Genomic DNA, 18,551 nt, shown 5'->3' on the forward strand with positions numbered 1-18,551 from the left:
CTCCCTCTCTCCCCCGAACCCCCCAGACACCCCCTCTCCTCTCCAGCTCCTCCCCCTCGCACGCCCCAGCCATGGCCGACGCCATCGCCGCCACCCCCTCGCCGTAGCCACGCCCTCCGACCACCCCACGCCGTCTCACCGTGTCCAGGAGCTCCGCCGCTGTCCACTTCATCAAGCAGCCGAGCCCCGAGCGCTCGCAACGCCCGAGACCACCGCACCGACCTCGCCCGAGCTCACCGTCGCCGGAGATCCCCTTCAACGCCGTCGTCGCTCCGGTCCATCTCCGGCCGCACCAAGAACTCCGTCGCACTCACTGTGAGCTTAGCCATCTTCCCCTCCCTTCCGTTCTTGCTCCCGAGCCGTGTAGCAACTTCCCGGAGCTCAACCGCACCACCGCCGTGGAGCTCGTCGCCGACGTGCTCCCGGTCATCCTCCGACCACAAGATGGTGTCCATCTTACTCACCAAGTTCCGCAGCACCTAGCTAGCTACTCCACGAGCCTCACCGAACCCTCTAGCGCTAAGTTCACCTCCGACCGAACCCCGGTGGCCGCCAAAGTCGTCGCCGGCGCCAACTCCGGCCATCCCGACCTCAACGGACTCCGCCAAGAGCTGCGGTTTATCCTCAGCTTCCCTCCGGTGGTCTCCGCGGCCCATTTGGTGGCCGAAATGGCCAAAACCACTTCCGCCGCCGCGTCGGGCTCGCCGGCGGCTAAACGCCGGTGCAGCCGACCCGGGTTTGACCACGGGTGGGCCCTGGTTGACTCCCCTGAGTCAATGACAGGTGGGGCCCAGCCCTGTTAATTAAACAGGATTAGCTTTAATTAAGTTTTAATTAAAATAATCACCCTGACATGCGGGACCCACTGTCAGGTTTGACCTGGACCAGTTCCGTTGACCTGCTGACGTCACACTGACGTCAGGCTGACGCAGTAATTGATTTTCTGGATTTAATTTAAATCAGGAAATTCCAGAATATTATTTAAACTTCAAAAATTCATAACTTTTATTCTGTAACTCCAAATTGGACAAATTATATATGAAAAATGATCAGAAAAATCCAATCTATCCATCTGTACTATTTTCATGCATGATCAAACAAGTTAAATTGATGTTTTAAGCAGAACAAGGAAAAGCACTTTAAAAGGCCATATTTGAATTTGAAATTTGAATCCTTGATTCAAATTTGTTCAAACCCTTCTGGTTTTAGTTGCATTAGCCCAATACACTCATATTGCCATGTTTCATGCATGCATCATATTGTTGCACATTGTTTGGTGATGTTTGTGTATCGGTGCTCTCTGCGGCAGGTTCTGTCCCCGAGGAGTACCGTGATTACCCTAATGAAGAACCGTATCAGTGCATCGAACCATCAGGCAAGCAACCAACCATTTGATCATATCGATACAATCCCATGTTCTCGCTCCTGCTCTCTTTTACTGCATTAAGACAACGCGATTCAAACTGCTGTGTGCTACGGTAGTTGAACCCATTTCCTCTGCATGACCTGTCATTGCCACAGTAACTAGATGAAACCCACTAGCATGTGTAGGAGTTGCTTGAGCCATATGTATGTGTTGTTCCTACCTTGCTATGCCTGCTATGCTTAGAGTCGTGTCAGGTCTGGTTCATCTGGGTGATGGGCTGGAGTGAAATGATTATGTCGGTAATGAGAGTGGTGTGGTGAACACGATTTGGTAAAGGTATCGATGAAAGGCCATGTAGGAGTACATGGTGGGTTGTTTCATTGAAGCCGACCTTAAGCACTGAGATCTGTATGTGATTTAAGAATCAGCTACTACCATGCATTGGGCCCGAAACCAATGGACCCTCTCGGCTTCTTATTCACCCTAGTTCTCCGTCCAGGAGTTGCAAGTAGTTTCTGGTGTTTGTAGCCTACTGGAGGCCGTGGACAGCGCTGACCATAGGGGTGGGCTGTGATGCGGTAGGTACGTGGCCGGGTGTACCGAATACCCGTTAGGTATCTCGGGAACCCTGTTCACATCGTTCGGGGCCGTATGGGAAACCTCGGCCGGACTCCCTGCGGATGGAACCTGGATAGGCGATAAACCTGGACTGGAGGCTTAGGTGATTAGGTAGGTCGTGGCCGACACCCACGTTGGGCTTCCGCTTGAAGGTTGCCGAGTACATGTCGTGTAAACGACGGTAAGTGGTGAGAGCGTGTATGAAGAAGTACCCCCTGCAGGGTTATCATAATCTATTCGAATAGCCGCGTCCGCGGTAAAGGACTACTTGGTTGCCTATACAGTTCATAGACAAGTAAATGGAAACTGTTAAAAGCCTCAAGATAAGTGTGAGTGCCGAGGATGGCTCTTCCGTAGGAAGATGGAGGTGGATCCTCGGTAGTGTATTGAAGTGGTGAGTAGTGGACTCGTGTGCGCAAAACCATTTCAAGTTGGAGTATCGTAGGATAGTCTAGCCAAGAGTCAAAGCTGGCTTGCTGCAATAACTCCACCAACCCTTCTTGATACTATGCATGTATATAGGATCTGATGTAAGTCTTGCTGAGTACCTTTGTACTCATGTTGCTATAATCTACATTTTTACAGAAGACGCTGCAACCCCTTCTGATGGGTTCTATGTAGACGTTGACATCAACGAGTAGGCTAAAGACCCAGGTGGTGACCCTGAGCTTGTGAAGGACCTTGTAGTATAGCTAGGCTTCCCAAGCCTCTTTTATTTTACTAGTTGTCTGTACTCAGACAAGCTACTTCCGCTGCTGGTTTGTATGACTGTATGACTTGTATGTGGGGTCGTGAGACCCGTACCTTTGTGTATGTTATGTATGGCTCCCTGAGCCTTAAATAAAGTACTTGTGTCGTAGAGTCATGTTGTGATGCTTCGTCGTATTTGCACATATCGAGCATATTGTGTGTATGATTGAAATGCTTGGTATGTGTGGGATCTGACTATCTAGTTGTTTATCTTTAGTAGCCTCTCTTACCGGGAAATGTCTCCTAGTGTTACCGCTGAGCCATGGTAGCTTGCTACTGCTCTGGAACACTTAGGCTGGCCGGCATGTGTCCTTCTTCGTTCCTGTGTCTGTCCCTTCGGGGAAATGTCACGCTTTGAGTACCGGAGTCCTGTTAGCCCGCTACAGCCCGGTTTACCGGAGTCCTGCTAGCCCAGTGCTACAGCCCGAACCCACTTGCTGATGACCGACACGTTCAAAGCTGGGTCATGGATGCCTGTCCCTGTAAGTCTGTGCCACTTTGGATTTACGACTAGTCATGTCAGCCCGGGCTCTTTATCATATGGATGCTAGCGACACTATCATATACGTGAGCCAAAAGGCGCAAACGGTCCCGGGAAAAGGTAAGACGACACCCGTGGGGATACCGTGCGTGAGGCCGCAAAGTGATATGAGGTGTTACCAGCTAGATCGATGTGACATCGAGTCGGGGTCCTGACACTAGCCGAGCCTAGGAGGATTCGCTTAGGTAGCTGGAACATAGGGTCTCTGACAGGGAAGCTTCGGGAGCTAGTTGATGCAGTGGTGAGGAGAGGTGTTGATATCCTTTGCGTCCAAGAAACCAAATGGAGAGGACAGAAGGCGAAGGAGGTGGAGGATACCGGTTTCAAGATGTGGTACACAGGGACGGCTGTAAACAGAAATGGCGTAGGCATCTTGATCAACAAGAGCCTCAAGTATGGAGTGGTAGACATCAAAAGACGTGGGGACCGGATTATCCTGGTCAAGCTGGTAGTTGAGGACTTGGTTCTCAATGTTATCAGCGCGTATGCCCTGCAAGTAGGCCACAATGAGAACACCAAGAGGGAGTTCTGGGAAGGCCTGGAAGACATGGTTAGGAGTGTACCAATTGGTGAGAAGCTCTTCATAGGAGGAGACCTCAATGGCCATGTGGGTACATCTAACACAGGTTTTGAAGGGGCGCACGGGGGCTTTGGCTATGGCATCGGGAATCCAGAAGGAGAAGATGTCTTAAGCTTTGATCTAGCCTACAACATGATTGTAGCTAACACCCTCTTTAGAAAGAGAGAATCACATCTGGTGACTTTTAGTAGTGGCCAACACTCTAGCCAGATTGATTTCATCCTCTTGAGAAGAGAAGATAGGCGTGCGTGCCTAGACTGTAAGGTGATACCTGGAGAGAGTGTTGTACCCCAGCATAAGCTGGTGGTTGCTGACTTCTGCTTTCGGATTCATGTCCAGCGGGATAAGCGTGCCAAAGTCGCTAGAACGAAGTGGTGGAAGCTCAAGGGGGAGGTAGCTCTAGCGTTCAAGGAGAGGGTCATTAAGGAGGGCCCTTGGGAGGAAGGAGGAGATGCGAACAATGTGTGGACAAAGATGGCGATTTGCATTCATAAGGTGGCCTTGGAGGAGCTTGGAGTGTCCAGGGGAAGGAGAAGCAAAGATAAGGATACCTGGTGATGGAATGATGATGTCCAGAAGGTGATTAAAGAGAAGAACGATTGCTTCAAACGCTTATACCTGGATAGGAGTGCAGACAACATAGAGAAGTACAAGATGGCAAAGAAGGCCGCAAAGCGAGCTGTTGGTGAAGCAAGGGGTCGGGCATATGAGGACCTCTACCAACGGCTAGGCACGATGGAAGGTGAAAGGGACATCTATAAGATGGCCAAGATCCGAGAGAGGAAGACGAGGGATATTGGCCAAGTCAAATGCATGAAGGACGGAGCATGCCAACTCTTGGTGAAGGACGAGGAGATTAAGCATAGATGGCGGGAGTACTTCGACAAGCTATTCAATGGGGAGAATGAGAGTTCTACCATTGAACTGGACAACTCCTTTGATGAGACCAACATGCGTTTTGTGCGGCGAATCCAGGAGTCTGAGGTCAAGGAGGCTTTAAAAAGGATTTAGGGTTAGGGTCAAGGAGGCTCTTCATAGGAGTCTGAGGTCAAGGAGTCTGAGGTCAAGGAGGCGATGGGCCCTGATTGTATCCCCATTGAGGTGTGGAAAGGTCTCGGGGACATAGAGATAGTATGACTAACCAAGCTTTTCAACCTCATTTTTCGGGCAAACAAGATGCCAGTAGAATGGAGACGGAGTATATTAGTACCAATCTTCAAGAACAAGGGGGATGTTCAGAGTTGTACTAATTACCATGGAATTAAGCTGATGAGCCATACAATGAAGCTATGGGAGAGAGTCATTGAGCACCGCTTAAGAAGAATGACAAGCGTGACCAAAAATCAGTTTGGTTTCATGCCTGGGAGGTCGACCATGGAAGCCATTTTCTTGGTACGACAACTTATGGAGAGATATAGGGAGCAAAAGAAGGACTTGCATATGGTGTTCATTGACTTGGAGAAGGCCTATGATAAGATACCGCGAAATGTCATGTGGTGGGCCTTGGAGAAACACAAAGTCCCAGCAAAGTACATTACCCTCATCAAGGACATGTACGATAATGTTGTGACAAGTGTTCGAACAAGTGATGTCGACACTGATGACTTCCCGATTAAGATAGGACTGCATCAGGGGTCAGCTTTGAGCCCTTATCTTTTTGCATTGGTGATGGATGAGGTCACAAGGGATATACAAGGAGATATCCCATGGTGTATGCTCTTTGCGGATGATGTGGTGCTAGTTGACGATAGTCAGACGGGGGCAAATAGGAAGTTAGAGTTATGGAGACAAACCTTGGAATCGAAAGGGTTTAGGCTTAGTAGAACTAAAACCGAGTACATGATGTGCGGTTTCAGTACTACTAGGTGTGAGGAGGAGGTTAGCCTTGATGGCCAGGTGGTACCTCAGAAGGACACCTTTCGGTATTTGGGGTCAATGCTGCAGGAGGATGGGGGTATTTATGAAGATGTGAACCATCGAATCAAAGCCGGATGGATGAAGTGGCGCCAAGCTTCTGGCATTCTCTGTGACAAGAGAGTGCCACAAAAGCTAAAAGACAAGTTCTATAGGACGGCGGTTCGACCCGCAATGTTGTATGGCGCTGAGTGTTGGCCGACTAAAAGGCGACATGTTCAACAGTTAGGTGTGACGGAGATGCGTATGTTGAGATGGATGTGTGGCCACACGAGGAAGGATCGAGTCCGGAATGATGATATACGAGATAGAGTTGGGGTAGCACCAATTGAAGAGAAGCTTGTCCAACATCGTCTGAGATGGTTTGGGCATATTTAGCGCAGGCCTCCAGAAGCTCCGGTGCATAGTGGACGGCTAAAGCATGCGGAGAATGTCAAGAGAGGGCGTGGTAGACCGAATTTGACATGGGAGGAGTCCGTTAAGAGAGACCTGAAGGATTGGAGTATCACCAAAGAGCTAGCTATGGACAGGGGTGCGTGGAAGCTTGCTATCCATGTGCCAGAGCCATGAGTTGGTTGCGAGATCTTATGGGTTTCACCTCTAGCCTACCCCAACTTGTTTGGGACTAAAGGATTTGTTGTTGTTGTTGTTGTTGTCGCGGTTCATCATGTAACAGTCATAACATAGGGTGACACAGAACTAGCTCCAGTTCATCAATGTAATGTAGGCATGTATTCCGTATATAGTCATACGTGCTTATGGAAAAGAACTTGCATGACATCTTTTGTCCTACCCTCCCGTGGCAGCGGGGTCCTATTGGAAACTAAGGGATATTAAGGCCTCCTTTTAATAGAGAACCGGAACAAAGCATTAGCACATAGTGAATACATGAACTCCTCAAGCTATGATCATCACCGGGAGTGGTCCCGATTATTGTCACTTCAGGGTTGCCGGATCATAACACATAGTAGGTGACTATAGACTTGCAAGATAGGATCTAGAACTCACATATATTCATGAAAACATAATAGGTTCAGATCTGAAATCATGGCACTCGGGCCCTAGTGATAAGCATTAAGCACAGCAAAGTCATAGCAACATCAATCTCAGAACATAATGGATACTAGGGATCAAACCCTAACAAAACTAACTCGATTACATGATAAATCTCATCCAACCCATCACCGTCCAGCAAGCCTACGATGCAATTACTCACGCACGGCGGTGAGCATCATGAAATTGGTGATGGAGGATGGTTGATGATGATGACAGCGACGAATCCCCCTCTCTGGAGCCCCGAATGGACTCCAGATCAGCCCTCCCGAGAGGTTTTAGGGCTTGGTGGCGGCTCTGTATCATAAAACGCGATGATTTCTTCTCTCTGATTTTTCTCTTCGAAAGCAAATATATAGAGTTGGAGTTGGCGTCGGAGGGTCAACAGGGGGCCCACGAGGTAGGGGGGCGCGCCCTAGGGGGGGCGGCGCCCCCACCCTCGTGGAAAGGGTGTGGGCCCCCTAGTCTTCATATTTGGCAAGGATTTTTTATTATTTTTTCTAAGACTTCCCATGGAGTTTCAGGTCATTCCGAGAATATTTTTTCTGCACATAAAACAACATCATGGTAATTCTGCTGAAAACATCGTCAGTCCGGGTTAGTTCCATTCAAATCATACAAGTTAGAGTCCAAAACAAGGGCAAAAGTGTTTGGAAAAGTAGATACGACGGATACGTATCATGCGGCAACTGCTAACATGATTCAGACAGACTTTTAAGCATCGATACGAGTGAGAAATTCTCATCGTAGTCAACACCTTGAACTTGTCGAAAACCTTTTTGCGACAATTCGAGCTTTGTAGATAGTAACACTACTATCATCGCTCGTCTTCCTCTTGAAGATCCATTTATTCTGAATGGCTCACCGATCATCGGGCAAGTCAATCAAAGTCCATACTTTGTTCTCATACATGGATCCCATCTCAGATTTCATGACCTTAAGCCATTTCGCGGAACCTGGACTCATCATCGCTTCCTCATAGTTCGTAGGTTCATCATGGTCTAGTAACATGACTTCCAAAACAAGATTACCTACCATTCTGGTGCGGAACATACTCTGGTTGACCTACGAGGTTCGGTAGTAACTTGATCTGAAGTTTCATGATCATCATCATTAACTTCCTCACTAATTGGTGTAGGCATCACTGGAACTGATTTCTATGATGAACTACTTTCCAATTCTGGAGAAGGTACAGTTACCTCATCAAGTTCTACTTTCTTCCACTCACTTCTTTCGAGAGAAACTCCTTCTCTAGAAAGGATCCACTCTTAGCAACGAAGATCTTTCCTTCGGATATATGATAGAAGGTGTACCCAACAGTTTCTTTTGGGTATCCTATGAAGATGCATTTCTCCAATTTGGGTTTGAGCTTACCAGATTGAAACTTTTTCTCATAAGCATCGCAACCCCAAACTTTAAGAAACGACAGCCTAGGTTTCTTGCTAAACCACGGTGTCGTCTTAACGGATTTTAGATGGTACCCTATTTAACGTGAATGCAGCTGTCTCTAATGCATAACCCCATAATGATAGTGGTAATTCGGTAAGAGACATCATAGATTGCACCATATCTAATACAATATGGTTATGACGTTCGGACACACCATTACATTGTGGTGTTGCAGGTGGCATGAGTTGCGAAACTATTCGACATTATTTCAACTAAAGGCCAAACTCGTAACTCAAATATTTTGTCTCCGCGATCAGATCGTAGAAACTTTATTTCCTTGTTACGATGATTCTACACTTCACTCTGAAATTCTTTGAAATTTTCAAACATTTCATACTTGTGTTTCATTAAGTAGATATACTCATATCTGCTCAAATCATGTGTGAAGGTCGGAAAATAATGATACTCACCGCGAGCCTCAACACTCATTGGACCGCACACATCAGTATGTATTATTTCCAACAAGTCTGTTGCTCGCTCCATTGTTCCGAAGAACGGAGTCTTTGTCATCTTGCCCATGAGGCATGGTTCGCAAGCATCAAGTGATTCCAAAAGTCCATCAGCATGGAGTTTCTTCATGCGCTTTACACCAATATGACCTAAACGGCAGTGCCACATGTAAGTTGCACTATCATTATTAACTTTGCATCTTTTGGCTTCAATATTATGAATGTGTGTATCACTATGATCGAGATTAAATAAACCATTTATATTGAGTGTATTACCATAGAAGGTTTTATTCATGTAAATAGAACAACAATTATTCTTTGACTTAAATGAATAACTGTATTGCAATAAACATGATCCAATCATATTTCTGGTCAACGCAAACACCAAATAACATTTATTTTAGGTTCAACACTAATCCCGAAGGTAAATGGAGTGTGCGATGGTGATCTTATCAACCTTGGAATCACTTCCAACTCACATCATCACGTCGCCCTTAACTAGTCTCTGTTTATTTTGCAACTCCGGTTTCGAGTTACTACTCTTAGCAACTGAACCAGTATCAAATACTAAGGGGGTGCTATAAACACTAGTAAAGTACACATCAATAACATGTATATCAAATATACCTTTGTTCACTTTGCCATCCTTCTTATCCGCCAAGTATCTAGGGCAGTTCCACTTCCAGTGACCATTTCCTTTGCAGTAGAAGCACTCAGTTTCAGGCTTGGGTCTAGCTTTGGGCTTCTTCATGGGAGTGGCAACTTGCTTGCCATTCCTTTCGAAGTTCCTTTCTTTCCCTTGCCCTTTTATTTGAAACTAGTGGTTTTGTCAACCATCAACACTTGATGCTTTTCTTGATTTCTACCTCCGCTGATTTCAGCATCGCGAAGAGCTCGGGGAATCGTTTTCGTCATCCCTTGCATATTATAGTTCATCACGAAGTTCCAGTAACTTGGTGATAGTGACTAGAGAACTCTGTCAATCACTATCTTATCTAGATGATTAACTCCCACTTGATTCAAGCGATTGTAGTGCTCAGTCATTCTCAGCACATGCTCACTGGTTGAGCTATTTTCCTCCATCTTGTAGGCAAAGTATTTTTCAGAGGTCTCATACCTCTCGACTCGGGCATGAGTCTGAGATACAAATTTCAGCTCTTGGAACATCTTATATGTTCCGTGGCGTTCAAAACATTTTTGAAGTCCCGGTTCTAAGCCGTAAAGCATGGTGCACTAAACTATCAAGTAGTCATCATACCGAGCTTTGCCAAATGTTCATAACATCTACATCTGCTCCTGCAATAGGTCCATCACCTAGCGGTGCATCAAGTACGTAATACTTCTGTGCAGCAATGAGGATAATCCTCAGATCACGGAGCTAGTCTGCATCATTGCTACTAACATCTTTCAACATAGTTTTCTCTAGGAACATATCACAAATAAAACGGGGAAGCTATACACGAGCAATTGATCTACAACATAGATATGCAAATACTATCAGGACTAAGTTCATGATAAATTTAAGTTCAATTAATCATATTACTTAAGAACTCCCACTTAGATAGACATCCCTCTAATCATCGAAGTGATCACGTGATCCAGATCAACTAAACCATGTCCGATCATCACGTGAGATGGAGTAGCTTTCTATGTTGATCATATCTACTATATGATTCACGCTCGACCTTTCGGTCTCAGTGTTCCGAGGCCATATCTGCACATGCTAGGCTCGTCAAGTTTAACCCGAGTATTCTGCGTGTGCAAAACTGGCTTGCACCCGTTGTATGTGAACGTAGAGCTTATCACACCCGATCGTCACGTGGCGTCTCGGCACGACGAACTGTCAAAACGGTGCATACTCAGGGAGAACACTTATACCTTGAAATTTTAGTAAGGGATCATCTCGTAATGCTACTGTCGTACTAAGCAAAATAGGATGCATAAAAGATAAACATCACATGCAATCAAAAATGTGACATGATATGGCCATCATCATCTTGTGCCTTTGATCTCTGAGGGAGTCCTGGATTAGGGGGTGTCCGAATGGACGGGCTATACCTTCAGCCTGACTCCTGGACTATGAAGATACAAGATTGAAGACTTCATCCCGTGTCCGGAAGGGACTTTTCTTGGCGTGGAAGGCAAGCTTGGCGATACGGATATGCAGATCTCCTACCATTGTAACCGACTTTGTGTAACCCTAACCCTCTCTGGTGTCTATATAAACCGGAGGGTAGTCCGTAGGACAACATACACAACAAAAATCATACCATAGGCTAGCTTCTAGGGTTTAGTCTCTCCGATATCGTGGTAGATCTACTCTTGTAATACCCATATCATCAATATTAATCAAGCAGGACGTAGGGTTTTACCTCCATCGAAAGGGCCTGAACCTGGGTAAAACTTTGTGTCCCTTGCCTCCTGTTACCATCTGGCCTAGACGCATAGTTTGGGACCCCCTACCCGAGATTCGCCGGTTTTGACACCGACATTGGTGCTTTCATTGAGAGTTCCTCTACGTCGTCGCCGTCAGGCTTGATGGCTCCTACGATCATCAATGGCGATGCAGTCCAGGGTGAGACCTTCCTCCCCGGACAGATCTTCGTCTTTGGCGGCTTCGCACTGCGGGCCAATTCACTTGGCCATCTGGAGCAGATCGAAAGCTATGCCCCTGGCCGTCAGGTCAGATTTGGAAGTTTAAACTACACGGCTGACATCCGCGGGGACTTGATCTTTGACGGATTCGAGCCACTGCCGAGTGTGCCGCACTGTCACGACGAGCATGATCTAGCTCTGCCACCAAACAGTGCCATGGAGGCCGCACCCGCATCGGCTTCGACCCTTAATTCAGAGCCAACTGCGCCGATCGAGGATGGGTGGTTGGACGCCGCCTCGGGGGCTGCGATCCCAACAGCGATCAAGCCGAACACCAGCCCCGCACTCTGCGAGACTCGTGACTCCAAGGAGCCGGACTCCTCTCCGGACTCCGAACCCTCCGCGCCCCTGCCGATCGAATCCGATTGGGCACCGATTATGGAGTTTACTGCCGCGAACATCTTTCAGCACTTGCCTTTCGGCGATATTCTGAAGACACTGAAGTCTCTCTCTTTATCAGGAGAGCCCTGGCCGGACTACGGTCAGCAAGGTTGGGATTCGGACGATGAAGAAATTCAAAGCCCACCCACCACCCACTTTGTAGCCACTGTCGACGACTTAACCGACATGCTCGACTTCGACTCCGAAGACATCGACGGTATGGACACCGATAAAGGAGACGATGAAGAACCAGCGCCTATTAGGCCCTGGAAAGCCACCTCGTCATATGACATATACATGGTGGACACCCCAAAAGAAGGAGATGGCGATGGAACAGCGGAGGATGACCCCTCCAAGAAACAGCCTAAGCGCCGGCGTCAGCGACGCCGCTCAAAATCCCGCCAAAACAAATACGGTGATTCTAGCACGGGATATAATAATACTCCGGAAAGTGCCGAAGAAAACCCCCTCCAGCAAGATTTAGCACGGGAGGATGGAGAAACCAGCCCTCATGAGAGAGCGGCAGATAGAGAGGTCGAGGACGATAATTATATGCCTCCCTCCGAAGACGAGACAAGCCTCGACGACGAATTCGTCGTGCCAGAGGATCCCGTCGAGCAAGAGCGTTTTCAACGCAGGCTTATGGCCACGACAAGAAGCCTCAATAAAAACAGCAACAGCTTAGAGCCGATTAAGATTTGCTAGTCGACAGATGGACTGAAGTCCTTGCGGCCGAAGAGCATAAACTCGAACGCCCCTCCAAGAGCTACCCAAAGCATAGGTTGCTACCCCGATTAGAGGAGGAAGCACTTGATGTGGCCGACCGGCCACCTCGTGGCCACGACAGAGAGGCCTCTCGGCCCTCCACTCAAGCCGCACCCCGTACCAAGGCACGGGAATATGCGCCGGACTTACGAGATACGTTGGAGGACAAGGCAAGGCAAACAAGATCGATCTACGGATCACGTGGGCGCCCCACGGCTCGAGACGGTAACCGTCACGCCGGCGACAGATTCGGCAGGGCCGAACACAGTAGACAAAGCTCATTGGAGCTACATCGTGATATAGCCCAGTACAGAAGCGCCGCACACCCACTATGCTTCACAGACGAAATAATGGATCATCAAATCCCCGAGGGTTTCAAACCCGTAAAATATCGAATCATATGATGGCACAATAGATCCTGCGGTATGGATCGAGGATTATCTCCTTCATATCCACATGGCCCGCGGCGATGATTTCTACACCATCAAATACCTCCCACTCAAGCTTAAAGGACCAGCTCGGCATTGGCTTAACAGCTTGCCAACAGGATCAATCAGTTGTTGGGAGGACCTGGAAGCCGCATTCCTCGACAATTTCCAGGGCAATTATGTGCGACCCCCAGACACCGATGACCTAAGTCACGTAATTCAGCAGCCAGAGGAATCGGCCAGGAAATTCTGGACACGGTTCCTAACAAAGAAAAATCAAATAGTCGACTGTCCGGACGCTAAGGCCCTAGCAGCCTTCAAGCACAATATCCGTGACGAGTGGCTTGCCCGGCACCTTGGACAGGAAAAGTCGAAGTCTATGGCAGCACTCACGACACTCATGACCCGCTTTTGCGCGGGAGAAGACAGCTGGCTTGCTCGTAGCAACAATATGACCAAGAACCCTAGTAATTCGGATACCAGGGACAATAGTGGCAGGTCGCGTCGCAACAAGCAGAAGCGCCGCATTAACAGCGACAATGCTGAGGATACGACAGTTAATGCCGGATTCAGAGGCTCTAAATCCGGTCAGCGGAAAAAGCCATTCAAAAGGAATCCTAGGGGCCCGTCCAGTTTGGACCGAATACTCGACCGCTTGTGCCAGATACATGGCAGCCCCGAAAAGCCGGCCAATCACACCAACAGGGATTGTTGGGTGTTCAAGCAAGCAGGCAAGTTAAACGCCGAAAATGAAGACAAGGGGCTGCATAGCGATGACGACGAGGAGCCCTGGCCGCTGAACAACAGTGGACAGAAGGGTTTTCCCCCACAAGTGCGGACGGTGAACATGATATACGCAACCCACGTCCCCAAAAGGGAGCGGAAGCACGCGTTAAGGGACGTATACGCGGAAGAGCCAGTCGCCCCAAAGTTCAACCCATGGTCCTCCTGCCCGATCACCTTTGATCGAAGGGACCATCCCACTAGCATCCGTCATGGAGGATTCGCCGCATTGGTTCTAGACCCAATTATTGACGGATTTCATCTCACTAGAGTCTTTATGGACGGCGGCAGTAGCCTGAACCTGCTTTACCAGGATACAGTGCGGAAAATGGGCATAGATCCCTCGAGGATTAAGCCCACCAAAACGACATTTAAAGGCATAATACCAGGTGTAGAGGCCAACTATACAGGCTCAGTCACACTTGAAGTGGTCTTCGGATCTCCGGATAATTTCCGAAGCGAGGAGTTAATCTTCGACATAGTCCCATTCCGCAGTGGCTATCCCGCACTGCTCGGGCGAACCGCATTCGCCAAGTTCAATGCGGTACCGCACTACGCATACCTTAAGCTCAAGATGCCAGGCCCTCGAGGAGTAATTACGGTCAATGGAAACACCGAACGCTCCCTCCGAACGGAGGAGCACACGGCGGCCCTTGCAGCGGAAGTACAAAGCAGCCTCTCCAGGCAGTTCTCCAGTCCGGCCATTAAACGACCGGACACCATCAAGCGCGCCCGGAGTAACCTACAACAAGACCGCCTGGCACGATCCGAGCAGGCGTAGCAATGCGGCCCCAACCCCAGCCCTTGCAAAAATGCGACACCAGTACTTCGCGTACATAACTATGCTCTAGAAATACCATGGGTACAGGGGAAGGGACACCATCACGGCACGCCCGAAACATGGCTTAAACCGCACCAGGGGCTGCCGATTTTTTAATTTTCTCTTACTTTCAGGACTCCACACTTCGGAAGGCCTGTTCGGCAGTTCAATTGCCGCACAAACGATGCAAGAACCAGGGAAGCAGACAAGCCACGCCGCATTACAGAACTCCCAGGTGGTCTCTATCACGAGCAGTGTACCTGTTTCATACTATTCCGCAGCTTGCCCTTGGAACGGACATGTTACATAGTCCAACCTTTTGCTTATCGCATTATTTGTATCATTCTGCTTTGATCGCAGCCATCTTTAATAAACAGTGCATAGCTTTTGTCTATTTTTGCATTACTCTTTTTTAATATATGTTCCTTAACGACATGTTGCATCCGTACACTTTGGTACGACCAAAATATGCCAGGGGATTTAGTACCCCTCAATATGGTGTGAGAAGTCCGAACACTTTAACAAGTGCGGCACCCTGGACTTATAGCATTATATGCATCGGCTCCGAATCATGTCTTGGGTCAATAGTTGGGTTTGCCCGGCTCCTATGTTTTGGTGCCTTACGTTCCGCTATATCGGCTAAGGTAGCACTAGGAGAACCACTGCGATTGTGCCCCAGTTGAGCTGGGTCGAGCACCTTAGTGGAGAAAGCTAAAACTGACCGTCATGATGAAGCGAGAGCTGGTCGCTGTTCGAGAGGTTTTTCGAGTCCCTAACGACTTATGCCGCTTAGAGCGAGGAGCCGGCTCTGTCCGGCCAAGGCGTGGATAGCGCCCCGAACTCGGTCTTCCGAATACCAGGGGCTTCGCCGAAATTTAAAATTATAGAATTCTATGGCTAAGTGAGAGTGTTCACGCATTATAGTCCGATTGCCTTGTTCGTTGGGCTGAGCGCCTCCCTCGAAGGACCCAAACATGGGAAAAAGAGCGCTCAGGTTTATCCCCAAACACCCAAGCACTAGCGGCATGGGGCAGAAGCCGACGACTTGCCATCTCTCAGAATTGATAAATAGCCGCACAGAAGGTAATATTTTAAATTCCAAACAGCATTGCTTAGTGCATATGAACAAGTTTTCAGCGCACAGGACAAAACAAGCAAGTTTCACTCAAAAATTACATCCCTAGAACACTCATCTGCCACAAGGTAGGCACCCTTCAGAACATCCTTATAATAATTCTCGGGCTTGCGATGCTCTTTCCCCGGTGGTGGCCCATCCTTCACAAGCTTCTCAGCATCCAGCTTGCCCCAGTGCACCTTAGCACGGGCAAGGGCCCTGTCGGTGTCAAAACCGGCGGATCTCGGGTAGGGGGTCCCAAACTGTGCGTCTAGGCCGGATGGTAACAGGAGGCAAGGGACACGAATTTTTACCCAGGTTCGGGCCCTCTCGATGGAGGTAAAACCCTACGTCCTGCTTGATTAATATTGATGATATGGGTAGTACAAGAGTAGATCTACCACGAGATCGGAGAGGCTAAACCCTAGAAGCTAGCCTATGGTATGATTGTTGTTGTGTATGTTGTCCTACGGACTAAAACCCTCCGGTTTATATAGACACCGGAGAGGGTTAGGGTTACACAAAGTCGGTTACAACGGTAGGAGATCTGCATATCCATATCGCCAAGCTTGCCTTCCACGCCAAGAAAAGTCCCTTCCGGACATGGGACGAAGTCTTCAATCTTGTATCTTCATAGTCCAGGAGTCCGGCTGAAGGTATAGTCCAGCCATCCGGACACCCCCTAATCCAGGACTCCCTCAGTAGCCCCTGAACCAGGCTTCAATGACGATGAGTCTGGCGCGCAGATTGTCTTCGACATTGCAAGGCGGGTTCCTCCTCCAAGTACTTCATAGAAGATTTTGAACAGAAAGATAGTGTCCGGCTCTGCAAAATAAGTTTCCACATATTGCCATAGAGAGAATAATATTTACACAAATCTAATCTGCTGACGTATTCCGTAGTGTGACACACCACGGCCAAGCCTTTATCCGAGTCGTTTCATTATCCCACCTCAGCGCGTCATGCGAGGCGGTTTCCTTGGCACGTCTTGTTAAAGCAGAGATCGTGTCCCCTTATTCCGGGATTCTCATCAATACGGGCGTGGGTAACCCAACCGCGCCATTGATTACGGCGCTTGGAGATAAGCGAGTTTCACCAGGCTGGTGGGGACACGTAGTTGCGTCCACCCATTTAGGGGATAAGGATCCACCTTTTTACCTATGCCTTCTTCCTCCCTTGCTTATCCATTCTCGCGCACTCGAGCTCCAGCGCCCAAGTCCGCACTCCTCACCTCAACCTTCTCCAGCCATGTCCGGAGCGGGAGGCAAGTGGATGGTCTCCTCCGTCACGGAGGGACACATCAAAAAACTGAGGAAGGCCGGATACTTGTCTAATGACATTGCGTACCGGCTTCCCGAAAAGGGGCACCTCATCCCCACCCCTAGGCCTCATGAGAGGGTGGTGTTCCTCCCCCATTTCCTCCGCGGACTGGGCTTCCCCCTCCACCCATTTGTCCGGGGGCTCATGTTCTACTATGGACTGGATTTCCACGATCTGGCCCCGAACTTCGTCCTCAACATCTCGGCGTTCATCGTCGTGTGCGAGGCTTTCCTCCGCATCCGCCCCCATTTCGGCCTATGGCTCAAGACTTTCAATGTCAAGCCGAAGGTGGTGCGCGGCAACCAGGCGGAGTGCAGAGGCGCCATGGTGGGCAAGATGGCCAACATCTTATGGCTCGAGGGCTCCTTTGTGGAGACCCTGAAGGGGTGGCAATCGGGGTGGTTTTACATCACCGAGTCGCGCGACCCCGAATGGGTCGCAGCCCCCGTGTTTCGATCCGGACCCCCTACACGGCTCACCTCCTGGAAGGAGACGGGCCTTTCGTGGGGTAAAAAAGGAGAGATGACCGGACTCCAAACATGCATCCAAACCCTGGTGGACAAGAAGCTCAAACTTGTCAACGTTGTCCAGGTTATGCTCATCCGCCTGATCCTCCCGTGTCAACAATGGGCTTTCAACCTATGGGAGTTCGACCCGGCGCGTCACCAAACTCTGAGCAGGCTCTTCGACACGATGTACGAAGATGCCTGGAAGGTGCTTTTCAAGGGCGCCGAGGCCCCTGCATCCGCTACCGAGGATCGCGGATTCAGTACGCAGCGTCACGCTTATGCGGTAAGCAGTTTTTTTCCTTTTACAGGGTATCAGTTTTTCATAGTCTGACTCCATGCGGGATCTAAGCTCCCTTACCTTTGATAGGATTGGCAGGTGACGTCCGGATAGATCAACTGTCCGACTCCTTTGCCCGAAGGCCCAACGGACACTCGCTTGGTGAAGCTGCTGGTTCCGGCACCCTATGTGGTGCCGGAGAAGAAGGCCGCGAAAAAGGCCACGGGGACTCGAAAGAGTGCCCGGCGCCAGGAGGTGTCGGATCCATCATCCGACGGTTCCGAGGCGCATTCTTCCCGTGAAGACGAGGAGGAAGAAGAAGAGACCTCTCCCCCTCCAGCGGGAGGAGAGAAGAAAAGGAAGGCCGACCTCTCTGGGGAGGCCGGAGAGTCCAAGAAGGGGAAAACCCTTCCTCCGGACTACTCCACCGACACCGACGACGGCGGAGAGGAGTGGCTGCCCAGGGCCAAGCCCCTGGCAAAATCGTAAGTATCCGGATACCAGAGTAATTCATAGTATTCGTTTATTGCACAGCTTTCCCTTATGTCAAATATGTTTATGCAGCCCACCCAAAGACTGGCTCGACGCATCGTCGAGCGACTCACTGGACTCGTCGGATGTGAACTCGCTTCCGACGGCTTCCTCCCCCCGCCCTATGGACGACACCGAAGTGTTGTCCCAATAGGTTCCCAGCCGGGAGGAGGTGGTCCTGTAGGCGCCGCAAGGCGACCTCCCGGACTCCAGGAGTAAAGGGGATGAAACCCCCCAGGGCTCCAAGT

This window comes from Triticum dicoccoides, chromosome 4A (genome assembly GCF_002162155.2).
Source record: "Triticum dicoccoides isolate Atlit2015 ecotype Zavitan chromosome 4A, WEW_v2.0, whole genome shotgun sequence".
Taxonomy (NCBI): domain Eukaryota; kingdom Viridiplantae; phylum Streptophyta; class Magnoliopsida; order Poales; family Poaceae; genus Triticum; species Triticum dicoccoides.